We start from the raw sequence: 12,636 nt of genomic DNA on the forward strand, positions 1-12,636 counted from the left end.
GCGGCAGTGTTGTGTTGCTTTGTGGGAAGCAGGACAAAGAGAAGGGCAGGGCCTATGCAAATGAAGGCCTCAGGGATGTCTGGGAGTGCCTTTTTAGCAGTATTGTTAAAGTCCACCTTGCAACCGGATTGGTCGGGTAAGCTGAAAAACACCATGCCAGATTGGGCACCAGGTGTCTAGGCGCTTGGAGGACATATTGGGTCTACATCCCTCAGTTTCTGAGGTCCAAGAAATATTCACCCTCTACCCTAATAGAGAGGTCTTGGCCGATCGTGGCTGAGAGGGGAAGAAGGTAGCAGTGCAAGATGCTTATGGTTCTTCTCTAATAATGGACCAACTTTCTCTCTCTCCTTACCTGTGGTTCTGCCTGGCTACTGGGGCTACCAGTTGTAAGCCTGCAGCCCACAGGGAGTTGGTTTGTTCCTCTCACACATGTAAATGGGTAAGCATTCAAGTGCACACACCTGCCTACGTCCACAGACCCTCGCGCACACACACTTTTGTCAACAAGCTTTTTCGCAATTAAGAGTATCAGGGACCCATGTTGAAATACAAAAGCAGCACACCACGTGACGGCCATCACATAGAGTCCAGCAGCAAATGGGAAACGTTTAACTAGCTGTGGTCCTATTACTTGCGCTCTACCGTGGAACAACTGCTGGATGAGTCCTGCTGGAGAATATTGAACCTACAACAAGTCTGAGGTAAATAAAAATTCCACAGGAATATAATCAAACAGGGACCTACAACCCTTCCGAGCCAGATAGGAGTCGAACCTACAATCTTCTGATCCGTAGTCAGATGCGTTATCCATTGCGCCACTGGCCCTATGTAGACTTACGCATCCTTTTGTCCTTAAGTGGGCTAGAAAGTGTGTGTATGTGTGTGTGAAGGCACAAGGAAACCCATCTGACCTCCTGGAAGTCTGTTCTGTGAGGTTTTCCCAAGTTTTACAAAGGACTTTAGGAGAAGGAAGCACCTAAAAGCTAGGCGAAATGGTCCTAGATCCAAGGAAATCTTTTAGATCAGGCTCAGTTTCTTAAATAGTTTGCATTAACATAATCAGTTCCAGGTCTGTGTGGGGCTGAGCTTGAGAACTCCTTAGTAAGTAGGCGTTTACAACAATAAGGGGTTTAATATTACAACACAGGTGAACATTCAGACACATTATCATACGCTCACCTTGTCCAGGGACCCAAGCATGCTGCCTTTCCACTCTCAGAGCCCTTCACCTAACCTACTGTGCAGCTGTTTCACCTTTAATATCACTGTTCCACAGGCAGCGTGACGTCACAATGCTCCTTGTCTGTAGCCCGAACCAGGAGCCTTTGCAAACCTGGTATAATCTACATACTTACGGTGTGTTTAGTCTTGGACCACAAATGCAGTGAAGAATAATGGATTGCTACTCTTCATACATTTTTGACCATTGGCTCAGATTTGAATGCGTACTGGCCATCTGAGCATCTCTGCCAGGCCACCCTATGTCTAGAGACTGTAGATTTAGAGAGTTTATAAACATTGTCAGTTCATCAATAAAGTGTGCTCGCTTCGGCAGCACATATACTAAAATTGGAACGATACAGAGAAGATTAGCATGGCCCCTGCGCAAGGATGACACGCAAATTCGTGAAGCGTTCCATATTTTTAACAGCTTTCAGGAGAGAAATCTTTTTTGTTTTCAAGACTAATTGAAAAAATAAAGCAGGTCCCAGTGCTGTCCCCGTAATATGTATTTTTCAATTAGTCTCTCCTCAACATTTTTAATGTATTTGCTTTGCAGTAAAGAAGGTGCGCTCTATGTTCAGCTGCATTTAGCAAGGAAGCCTGCAGGACTTCTGGGACTTTTCTTTCTCTTTTTTAGCCTCACTGTCATTATTCTTCACCACCCCCAAATCTATACTGCGGCAGTGTTGTGTTGCTTTGTGGGAAGCAGGACAAAGAGAAGGGCAGGGCCTATGCAAATGAAGGCCTCAGGGATGTCTGGGAGTGCCTTTTTAGCAGTATTGTTAAAGTCCACCTTGCAACCGGATTGGTCGGGTAAGCTGAAAAACACCATGCCAGATTGGGCACCAGGTGTCTAGGCGCTTGGAGGACATATTGGGTCTACATCCCTCAGTTTCTGAGGTCCAAGAAATGTTCACCCTCTACCCTAATAGAGAGGTCTTGGCCGATCGTGGCTGAGAGGGGAAGAAGGTAGCAGTGCAAGATGCTTATGGTCCTTCTCTAATAATGGACCAACTTTCTCTCTCTCCTTACCTGTGGTTCTGCCTGGCTACTGGGGCTACCAGTTGTAAGCCTGCAGCCCACAGGGAGTTGGTTTGTTCCTCTCACACATGTAAATGGGTAAGCATTCAAGTGCACACACCTGCCTACGTCCACAGACCCTCGCGCACACACACTTTTGTCAACAAGCTTTTTCGCAATTAAGAGTATCAGGGACCCATGTTGAAATACAAAAGCAGCACACCACGTGACGGCCATCACATAGAGTCCAGCAGCAAATGGGAAACGTTTAACTAGCTGTGGTCCTATTACTTGCGCTCTACCGTGGAACAACTGCTGGATGAGTCCTGCTGGAGAATATTGAACCTACAACAAGTCTGAGGTAAATAAAAATTCCACAGGAATATAATCAAACAGGGACCTACAACCCTTCCGAGCCAGATAGGAGTCGAACCTACAATCTTCTGATCCGTAGTCAGACGCGTTATCCATTGCGCCACTGGCCCTATGTAGACTTACGCATCCTTTTGTCCTTAAGTGGGCTAGAAAGTGTGTGTATGTGTGTGTGAAGGCACAAGGAAACCCATCTGACCTCCTGGAAGTCTGTTCTGTGAGGTTTTCCCAAGTTTTACAAAGGACTTTAGGAGAAGGAAGCACCTAAAAGCTAGGCGAAATGGTCCTAGATCCAAGGAAATCTTTTAGATCAGGCTCAGTTTCTTAAATAGTTTGCATTAACATAATCAGTTCCAGGTCTGTGTGGGGCTGAGCTTGAGAACTCCTTAGTAAGTAGGCGTTTACAACAATAAGGGGTTTAATATTACAACACAGGTGAACATTCAGACACATTATCATACGCTCACCTTGTCCAGGGACCCAAGCATGCTGCCTTTCCACTCTCAGAGCCCTTCACCTAACCTACTGTGCAGCTGTTTCACCTTTAATATCACTGTTCCACAGGCAGCGTGACGTCACAATGCTCCTTGTCTGTAGCCCGAACCAGGAGCCTTTGCAAACCTGGTATAATCTACATACTTACGGTGTGTTTAGTCTTGGACCACAAATGCAGTGAAGAATAATGGATTGCTACTCTTCATACATTTTTGACCATTGGCTCAGATTTGAATGCGTACTGGCCATCTGAGCATCTCTGCCAGGCCACCCTATGTCTAGAGACTGTAGATTTAGAGAGTTTATAAACATTGTCAGTTCATCAATAAAGTGTGCTCGCTTCGGCAGCACATATACTAAAATTGGAACGATACAGAGAAGATTAGCATGGCCCCTGCGCAAGGATGACACGCAAATTCGTGAAGCGTTCCATATTTTTAACAGCTTTCAGGAGAGAAATCTTTTTTGTTTTCAAGACTAATTGAAAAAATAAAGCAGGTCCCAGTGCTGTCCCCGTAATATGTATTTTTCAATTAGTCTCTCCTCAACATTTTTAATGTATTTGCTTTGCAGTAAAGAAGGTGCGCTCTATGTTCAGCTGCATTTAGCAAGGAAGCCTGCAGGACTTCTGGGACTTTTCTTTCTCTTTTTTAGCCTCACTGTCATTATTCTTCACCACCCCCAAATCTATACTGCGGCAGTGTTGTGTTGCTTTGTGGGAAGCAGGACAAAGAGAAGGGCAGGGCCTATGCAAATGAAGGCCTCAGGGATGTCTGGGAGTGCCTTTTTAGCAGTATTGTTAAAGTCCACCTTGCAACCGGATTGGTCGGGTAAGCTGAAAAACACCATGCCAGATTGGGCACCAGGTGTCTAGGCGCTTGGAGGACATATTGGGTCTACATCCCTCAGTTTCTGAGGTCCAAGAAATGTTCACCCTCTACCCTAATAGAGAGGTCTTGGCCGATCGTGGCTGAGAGGGGAAGAAGGTAGCAGTGCAAGATGCTTATGGTCCTTCTCTAATAATGGACCAACTTTCTCTCTCTCCTTACCTGTGGTTCTGCCTGGCTACTGGGGCTACCAGTTGTAAGCCTGCAGCCCACAGGGAGTTGGTTTGTTCCTCTCACACATGTAAATGGGTAAGCATTCAAGTGCACACACCTGCCTACGTCCACAGACCCTCGCGCACACACACTTTTGTCAACAAGCTTTTTCGCAATTAAGAGTATCAGGGACCCATGTTGAAATACAAAAGCAGCACACCACGTGACGGCCATCACATAGAGTCCAGCAGCAAATGGGAAACGTTTAACTAGCTGTGGTCCTATTACTTGCGCTCTACCGTGGAACAACTGCTGGATGAGTCCTGCTGGAGAATATTGAACCTACAACAAGTCTGAGGTAAATAAAAATTCCACAGGAATATAATCAAACAGGGACCTACAACCCTTCCGAGCCAGATAGGAGTCGAACCTACAATCTTCTGATCCGTAGTCAGACGCGTTATCCATTGCGCCACTGGCCCTATGTAGACTTACGCATCCTTTTGTCCTTAAGTGGGCTAGAAAGTGTGTGTATGTGTGTGTGAAGGCACAAGGAAACCCATCTGACCTCCTGGAAGTCTGTTCTGTGAGGTTTTCCCAAGTTTTACAAAGGACTTTAGGAGAAGGAAGCACCTAAAAGCTAGGCGAAATGGTCCTAGATCCAAGGAAATCTTTTAGATCAGGCTCAGTTTCTTAAATAGTTTGCATTAACATAATCAGTTCCAGGTCTGTGTGGGGCTGAGCTTGAGAACTCCTTAGTAAGTAGGCGTTTACAACAATAAGGGGTTTAATATTACAACACAGGTGAACATTCAGACACATTATCATACGCTCACCTTGTCCAGGGACCCAAGCATGCTGCCTTTCCACTCTCAGAGCCCTTCACCTAACCTACTGTGCAGCTGTTTCACCTTTAATATCACTGTTCCACAGGCAGCGTGACGTCACAATGCTCCTTGTCTGTAGCCCGAACCAGGAGCCTTTGCAAACCTGGTATAATCTACATACTTACGGTGTGTTTAGTCTTGGACCACAAATGCAGTGAAGAATAATGGATTGCTACTCTTCATACATTTTTGACCATTGGCTCAGATTTGAATGCGTACTGGCCATCTGAGCATCTCTGCCAGGCCACCCTATGTCTAGAGACTGTAGATTTAGAGAGTTTATAAACATTGTCAGTTCATCAATAAAGTGTGCTCGCTTCGGCAGCACATATACTAAAATTGGAACGATACAGAGAAGATTAGCATGGCCCCTGCGCAAGGATGACACGCAAATTCGTGAAGCGTTCCATATTTTTAACAGCTTTCAGGAGAGAAATCTTTTTTGTTTTCAAGACTAATTGAAAAAATAAAGCAGGTCCCAGTGCTGTCCCCGTAATATGTATTTTTCAATTAGTCTCTCCTCAACATTTTTAATGTATTTGCTTTGCAGTAAAGAAGGTGCGCTCTATGTTCAGCTGCATTTAGCAAGGAAGCCTGCAGGACTTCTGGGACTTTTCTTTCTCTTTTTTAGCCTCACTGTCATTATTCTTCACCACCCCCAAATCTATACTGCGGCAGTGTTGTGTTGCTTTGTGGGAAGCAGGACAAAGAGAAGGGCAGGGCCTATGCAAATGAAGGCCTCAGGGATGTCTGGGAGTGCCTTTTTAGCAGTATTGTTAAAGTCCACCTTGCAACCGGATTGGTCGGGTAAGCTGAAAAACACCATGCCAGATTGGGCACCAGGTGTCTAGGCGCTTGGAGGACATATTGGGTCTACATCCCTCAGTTTCTGAGGTCCAAGAAATGTTCACCCTCTACCCTAATAGAGAGGTCTTGGCCGATCGTGGCTGAGAGGGGAAGAAGGTAGCAGTGCAAGATGCTTATGGTCCTTCTCTAATAATGGACCAACTTTCTCTCTCTCCTTACCTGTGGTTCTGCCTGGCTACTGGGGCTACCAGTTGTAAGCCTGCAGCCCACAGGGAGTTGGTTTGTTCCTCTCACACATGTAAATGGGTAAGCATTCAAGTGCACACACCTGCCTACGTCCACAGACCCTCGCGCACACACACTTTTGTCAACAAGCTTTTTCGCAATTAAGAGTATCAGGGACCCATGTTGAAATACAAAAGCAGCACACCACGTGACGGCCATCACATAGAGTCCAGCAGCAAATGGGAAACGTTTAACTAGCTGTGGTCCTATTACTTGCGCTCTACCGTGGAACAACTGCTGGATGAGTCCTGCTGGAGAATATTGAACCTACAACAAGTCTGAGGTAAATAAAAATTCCACAGGAATATAATCAAACAGGGACCTACAACCCTTCCGAGCCAGATAGGAGTCGAACCTACAATCTTCTGATCCGTAGTCAGACGCGTTATCCATTGCGCCACTGGCCCTATGTAGACTTACGCATCCTTTTGTCCTTAAGTGGGCTAGAAAGTGTGTGTATGTGTGTGTGAAGGCACAAGGAAACCCATCTGACCTCCTGGAAGTCTGTTCTGTGAGGTTTTCCCAAGTTTTACAAAGGACTTTAGGAGAAGGAAGCACCTAAAAGCTAGGCGAAATGGTCCTAGATCCAAGGAAATCTTTTAGATCAGGCTCAGTTTCTTAAATAGTTTGCATTAACATAATCAGTTCCAGGTCTGTGTGGGGCTGAGCTTGAGAACTCCTTAGTAAGTAGGCGTTTACAACAATAAGGGGTTTAATATTACAACACAGGTGAACATTCAGACACATTATCATAAGCTCACCTTGTCCAGGGACCCAAGCATGCTGCCTTTCCACTCTCAGAGCCCTTCACCTAACCTACTGTGCAGCTGTTTCACCTTTAATATCACTGTTCCACAGGCAGCGTGACGTCACAATGCTCCTTGTCTGTAGCCCGACCCAGGAGCCTTTGCAAACCTGGTATAATCTACATACTTACGGTGTGTTTAGTCTTGGACCACAAATGCAGTGAAGAATAATGGATTGCTACTCTTCATACATTTTTGACCATTGGCTCAGATTTGAATGCGTACTGGCCATCTGAGCATCTCTGCCAGGCCACCCTATGTCTAGAGACTGTAGATTTAGAGAGTTTATAAACATTGTCAGTTCATCAATAAAGTGTGCTCGCTTCGGCAGCACATATACTAAAATTGGAACGATACAGAGAAGATTAGCATGGCCCCTGCGCAAGGATGACACGCAAATTCGTGAAGCGTTCCATATTTTTAACAGCTTTCAGGAGAGAAATCTTTTTTGTTTTCAAGACTAATTGAAAAAATAAAGCAGGTCCCAGTGCTGTCCCCGTAATATGTATTTTTCAATTAGTCTCTCCTCAACATTTTTAATGTATTTGCTTTGCAGTAAAGAAGGTGCGCTCTATGTTCAGCTGCATTTAGCAAGGAAGCCTGCAGGACTTCTGGGACTTTTCTTTCTCTTTTTTAGCCTCACTGTCATTATTCTTCACCACCCCCAAATCTATACTGCTGCAGTGTTGTGTTGATTTGTGGGAAGCAGGACAAAGAGAAGGGCAGGGCCTATGCAAATGAAGGCCTCAGGGATGTCTGGGAGTGCCTTTTTAGCAGTATTGTTAAAGTCCACCTTGCAACCGGATTGGTCGGGTAAGCTGAAAAACACCATGCCAGATTGGGCACCAGGTGTCTAGGCGCTTGGAGGACATATTGGGTCTACATCCCTCAGTTTCTGAGGTCCAAGAAATGTTCACCCTCTACCCTAATAGAGAGGTCTTGGCCGATCGTGGCTGAGAGGGGAAGAAGGTAGCAGTGCAAGATGCTTATGGTCCTTCTCTAATAATGGACCAACTTTCTCTCTCTCCTTACCTGTGGTTCTGCCTGGCTACTGGGGCTACCAGTTGTAAGCCTGCAGCCCACAGGGAGTTGGTTTGTTCCTCTCACACATGTAAATGGGTAAGCATTCAAGTGCACACACCTGCCTACGTCCACAGACCCTCGCGCACACACACTTTTGTCAACAAGCTTTTTCGCAATTAAGAGTATCAGGGACCCATGTTGAAATACAAAAGCAGCACACCACGTGACGGCCATCACATAGAGTCCAGCAGCAAATGGGAAACGTTTAACTAGCTGTGGTCCTATTACTTGCGCTCTACCGTGGAACAACTGCTGGATGAGTCCTGCTGGAGAATATTGAACCTACAACAAGTCTGAGGTAAATAAAAATTCCACAGGAATATAATCAAACAGGGACCTACAACCCTTCCGAGCCAGATAGGAGTCGAACCTACAATCTTCTGATCCGTAGTCAGACGCGTTATCCATTGCGCCACTGGCCCTATGTAGACTTACGCATCCTTTTGTCCTTAAGTGGGCTAGAAAGTGTGTGTATGTGTGTGTGAAGGCACAAGGAAACCCATCTGACCTCCTGGAAGTCTGTTCTGTGAGGTTTTCCCAAGTTTTACAAAGGACTTTAGGAGAAGGAAGCACCTAAAAGCTAGGCGAAATGGTCCTAGATCCAAGGAAATCTTTTAGATCAGGCTCAGTTTCTTAAATAGTTTGCATTAACATAATCAGTTCCAGGTCTGTGTGGGGCTGAGCTTGAGAACTCCTTAGTAAGTAGGCGTTTACAACAATAAGGGGTTTAATATTACAACACAGGTGAACATTCAGACACATTATCATAAGCTCACCTTGTCCAGGGACCCAAGCATGCTGCCTTTCCACTCTCAGAGCCCTTCACCTAACCTACTGTGCAGCTGTTTCACCTTTAATATCACTGTTCCACAGGCAGCGTGACGTCACAATGCTCCTTGTCTGTAGCCCGACCCAGGAGCCTTTGCAAACCTGGTATAATCTACATACTTACGGTGTGTTTAGTCTTGGACCACAAATGCAGTGAAGAATAATGGATTGCTACTCTTCATACATTTTTGACCATTGGCTCAGATTTGAATGCGTACTGGCCATCTGAACATCTCTGCCAGGCCACCCTATGTCTAGAGACTGTAGATTTAGAGAGTTTATAAACATTGTCAGTTCATCAATAAAGTGTGCTCGCTTCGGCAGCACATATACTAAAATTGGAACGATACAGAGAAGATTAGCATGGCCCCTGCGCAAGGATGACACGCAAATTCGTGAAGCGTTCCATATTTTTAACAGCTTTCAGGAGAGAAATCTTTTTTGTTTTCAAGACTAATTGAAAAAATAAAGCAGGTCCCAGTGCTGTCCCCGTAATATGTATTTTTCAATTAGTCTCTCCTCAACATTTTTAATGTATTTGCTTTGCAGTAAAGAAGGTGCGCTCTATGTTCAGCTGCATTTAGCAAGGAAGCCTGCAGGACTTCTGGGACTTTTCTTTCTCTTTTTTAGCCTCACTGTCATTATTCTTCACCACCCCCAAATCTATACTGCGGCAGTGTTGTGTTGCTTTGTGGGAAGCAGGACAAAGAGAAGGGCAGGGCCTATGCAAATGAAGGCCTCAGGGATGTCTGGGAGTGCCTTTTTAGCAGTATTGTTAAAGTCCACCTTGCAACCGGATTGGTCGGGTAAGCTGAAAAACACCATGCCAGATTGGGCACCAGGTGTCTAGGCGCTTGGAGGACATATTGGGTCTACATCCCTCAGTTTCTGAGGTCCAAGAAATGTTCACCCTCTACCCTAATAGAGAGGTCTTGGCCGATCGTGGCTGAGAGGGGAAGAAGGTAGCAGTGCAAGATGCTTATGGTCCTTCTCTAATAATGGACCAACTTTCTCTCTCTCCTTACCTGTGGTTCTGCCTGGCTACTGGGGCTACCAGTTGTAAGCCTGCAGCCCACAGGGAGTTGGTTTGTTCCTCTCACACATGTAAATGGGTAAGCATTCAAGTGCACAATCCTGCCTACGTCCACAGACCCTCGCGCACACACACTTTTGTCAACAAGCTTTTTCACAATTAAGAGTATCAGGGACCCATGTTGAAATACAAAAGCAGCACACCACGTGACGGCCATCACATAGAGTCCAGCAGCAAATGGGAAACGTTTAACTAGCTGTGGTCCTATTACTTGCGCTCTACCGTGGAACAACTGCTGGATGAGTCCTGCTGGAGAATATTGAACCTACAACAAGTCTGAGGTAAATAAAAATTCCACAGGAATATAATCAAACAGGGACCTACAACCCTTCCGAGCCAGATAGGAGTCGAACCTACAATCTTCTGATCCGTAGTCAGACGCGTTATCCATTGCGCCACTGGCCCTATGTAGACTTACGCATCCTTTTGTCCTTAACCCCTTCCACACTCATGACGAGCTGGGCTCGTCATGGTGTAGCCTCCTCATACACTGATGACGAGCCCAGCTCGTCATAAAACAATGAAAATAGCAATTTCCCAGCACAGGAGGGGAATTGCCTTAGCAGCCATGGAGTTAAGTGGGCTAGAAAGTGTGTGTATGTGTGTGTGAAGGCACAAGGAAACCCATCTGACCTCCTGGAAGTCTGTTCTGTGAGGTTTTCCCAAGTTTTACAAAGGACTTTAGGAGAAGGAAGCACCTAAAAGCTAGGCGAAATGGTCCTAGATCCAAGGAAATCTTTTAGATCAGGCTCAGTTTCTTAAATAGTTTGCATTAACATAATCAGTTCCAGGTCTGTGTGGGGCTGAGCTTGAGAACTCCTTAGTAAGTAGGCGTTTACAACAATAAGGGGTTTAATATTACAACACAGGTGAACATTCAGACACATTATCATACGCTCACCTTGTCCAGGGACCCAAGCATGCTGCCTTTCCACTCTCAGAGCCCTTCACCTAACCTACTGTGCAGCTGTTTCACCTTTAATATCACTGTTCCACAGGCAGCGTGACGTCACAATGCTCCTTGTCTGTAGCCCGAACCAGGAGCCTTTGCAAACCTGGTATAATCTACATACTTACGGTGTGTTTAGTCTTGGACCACAAATGCAGTGAAGAATAATGGATTGCTACTCTTCATACATTTTTGACCATTGGCTCAGATTTGAATGCGTACTGGCCATCTGAGCATCTCTGCCAGGCCACCCTATGTCTAGAGACTGTAGATTTAGAGAGTTTATAAACATTGTCAGTTCATCAATAAAGTGTGCTCGCTTCGGCAGCACATATACTAAAATTGGAACGATACAGAGAAGATTAGCATGGCCCCTGCGCAAGGATGACACGCAAATTCGTGAAGCGTTCCATATTTTTAACAGCTTTCAGGAGAGAAATCTTTTTTGTTTTCAAGACTAATTGAAAAAATAAAGCAGGTCCCAGTGCTGTCCCCGTAATATGTATTTTTCAATTAGTCTCTCCTCAACATTTTTAATGTATTTGCTTTGCAGTAAAGAAGGTGCGCTCTATGTTCAGCTGCATTTAGCAAGGAAGCCTGCAGGACTTCTGGGACTTTTCTTTCTCTTTTTTAGCCTCACTGTCATTATTCTTCACCACCCCCAAATCTATACTGCGGCAGTGTTGTGTTGCTTTGTGGGAAGCAGGACAAAGAGAAGGGCAGGGCCTATGCAAATGAAGGCCTCAGGGATGTCTGGGAGTGCCTTTTTAGCAGTATTGTTAAAGTCCACCTTGCAACCGGATTGGTCGGGTAAGCTGAAAAACACCATGCCAGATTGGGCACCAGGTGTCTAGGCGCTTGGAGGACATATTGGGTCTACATCCCTCAGTTTCTGAGGTCCAAGAAATGTTCACCCTCTACCCTAATAGAGAGGTCTTGGCCGATCGTGGCTGAGAGGGGAAGAAGGTAGCAGTGCAAGATGCTTATGGTCCTTCTCTAATAATGGACCAACTTTCTCTCTCTCCTTACCTGTGGTTCTGCCTGGCTACTGGGGCTACCAGTTGTAAGCCTGCAGCCCACAGGGAGTTGGTTTGTTCCTCTCACACATGTAAATGGGTAAGCATTCAAGTGCACACACCTGCCTACGTCCACAGACCCTCGCGCACACACACTTTTGTCAACAAGCTTTTTCGCAATTAAGAGTATCAGGGACCCATGTTGAAATACAAAAGCAGCACACCACGTGACGGCCATCACATAGAGTCCAGCAGCAAATGGGAAACGTTTAACTAGCTGTGGTCCTATTACTTGCGCTCTACCGTGGAACAACTGCTGGATGAGTCCTGCTGGAGAATATTGAACCTACAACAAGTCTGAGGTAAATAAAAATTCCACAGGAATATAATCAAACAGGGACCTACAACCCTTCCGAGCCAGATAGGAGTCGAACCTACAATCTTCTGATCCATAGTCAGACGCGTTATCCATTGCGCCACTGGCCCTATGTAGACTTACGCATCCTTTTGTCCTTAAGTGGGCTAGAAAGTGTGTGTATGTGTGTGTGAAGGCACAAGGAAACCCATCTGACCTCCTGGAAGTCTGTTCTGTGAGGTTTTCCCAAGTTTTACAAAGGACTTTAGGAGAAGGAAGCACCTAAAAGCTAGGCGAAATGGTCCTAGATCCAAGGAAATCTTTTAGATCAGGCTCAGTTTCTTAAATAGTTTGCATTAACATAATCAGTTCC

The 12,636-nt window shown here is 45.5% G+C and overlaps 12 non-coding genes across 12 annotated transcripts; 6 read left to right on the forward strand and 6 right to left on the reverse strand.

Annotated features, from left to right (window-relative positions):
- Positions 1 to 1,542: 1,542 nt before the first annotated feature.
- On the forward strand, positions 1,543 to 1,649 carry LOC147704526 (U6 spliceosomal RNA). Its single transcript, XR_015299013.1, has one exon. It is a non-coding gene; the product is annotated as a U6 spliceosomal RNA (small nuclear RNA).
- Positions 1,650 to 2,659: 1,010 nt separating this feature from the next.
- On the reverse strand, positions 2,660 to 2,732 carry TRNAR-ACG (transfer RNA arginine (anticodon ACG)). Its single transcript has one exon. It is a non-coding gene; the product is annotated as a tRNA-Arg (tRNA).
- A 714-nt stretch (positions 2,733 to 3,446) lies between these two features.
- Positions 3,447 to 3,553, forward strand: LOC147704528 (U6 spliceosomal RNA). The gene has a single exon (XR_015299014.1). It is a non-coding gene; the product is annotated as a U6 spliceosomal RNA (small nuclear RNA).
- A 1,010-nt stretch (positions 3,554 to 4,563) lies between these two features.
- Positions 4,564 to 4,636, reverse strand: TRNAR-ACG (transfer RNA arginine (anticodon ACG)). Its single transcript has one exon. It is a non-coding gene; the product is annotated as a tRNA-Arg (tRNA).
- A 714-nt stretch (positions 4,637 to 5,350) lies between these two features.
- Positions 5,351 to 5,457, forward strand: LOC147704530 (U6 spliceosomal RNA). The gene has a single exon (XR_015299015.1). It is a non-coding gene; the product is annotated as a U6 spliceosomal RNA (small nuclear RNA).
- A 1,010-nt stretch (positions 5,458 to 6,467) lies between these two features.
- On the reverse strand, positions 6,468 to 6,540 carry TRNAR-ACG (transfer RNA arginine (anticodon ACG)). Its single transcript has one exon. It is a non-coding gene; the product is annotated as a tRNA-Arg (tRNA).
- A 714-nt stretch (positions 6,541 to 7,254) lies between these two features.
- Positions 7,255 to 7,361, forward strand: LOC147704532 (U6 spliceosomal RNA). Its single transcript, XR_015299016.1, has one exon. It is a non-coding gene; the product is annotated as a U6 spliceosomal RNA (small nuclear RNA).
- Positions 7,362 to 8,371: 1,010 nt separating this feature from the next.
- Positions 8,372 to 8,444, reverse strand: TRNAR-ACG (transfer RNA arginine (anticodon ACG)). The gene has a single exon. It is a non-coding gene; the product is annotated as a tRNA-Arg (tRNA).
- Positions 8,445 to 9,158: 714 nt separating this feature from the next.
- Positions 9,159 to 9,265, forward strand: LOC147704534 (U6 spliceosomal RNA). Its single transcript, XR_015299017.1, has one exon. It is a non-coding gene; the product is annotated as a U6 spliceosomal RNA (small nuclear RNA).
- Positions 9,266 to 10,275: 1,010 nt separating this feature from the next.
- Positions 10,276 to 10,348, reverse strand: TRNAR-ACG (transfer RNA arginine (anticodon ACG)). The gene has a single exon. It is a non-coding gene; the product is annotated as a tRNA-Arg (tRNA).
- An 856-nt stretch (positions 10,349 to 11,204) lies between these two features.
- On the forward strand, positions 11,205 to 11,311 carry LOC147704536 (U6 spliceosomal RNA). The gene has a single exon (XR_015299018.1). It is a non-coding gene; the product is annotated as a U6 spliceosomal RNA (small nuclear RNA).
- Positions 11,312 to 12,321: 1,010 nt separating this feature from the next.
- On the reverse strand, positions 12,322 to 12,394 carry TRNAH-AUG (transfer RNA histidin (anticodon AUG)). Its single transcript has one exon. It is a non-coding gene; the product is annotated as a tRNA-His (tRNA).
- Positions 12,395 to 12,636: the final 242 nt, after the last annotated feature.

Source organism: Lissotriton vulgaris, chromosome 7 (genome assembly GCF_964263255.1).
Source record: "Lissotriton vulgaris chromosome 7, aLisVul1.2, whole genome shotgun sequence".
Lineage (NCBI taxonomy): Eukaryota > Metazoa > Chordata > Amphibia > Caudata > Salamandridae > Lissotriton > Lissotriton vulgaris.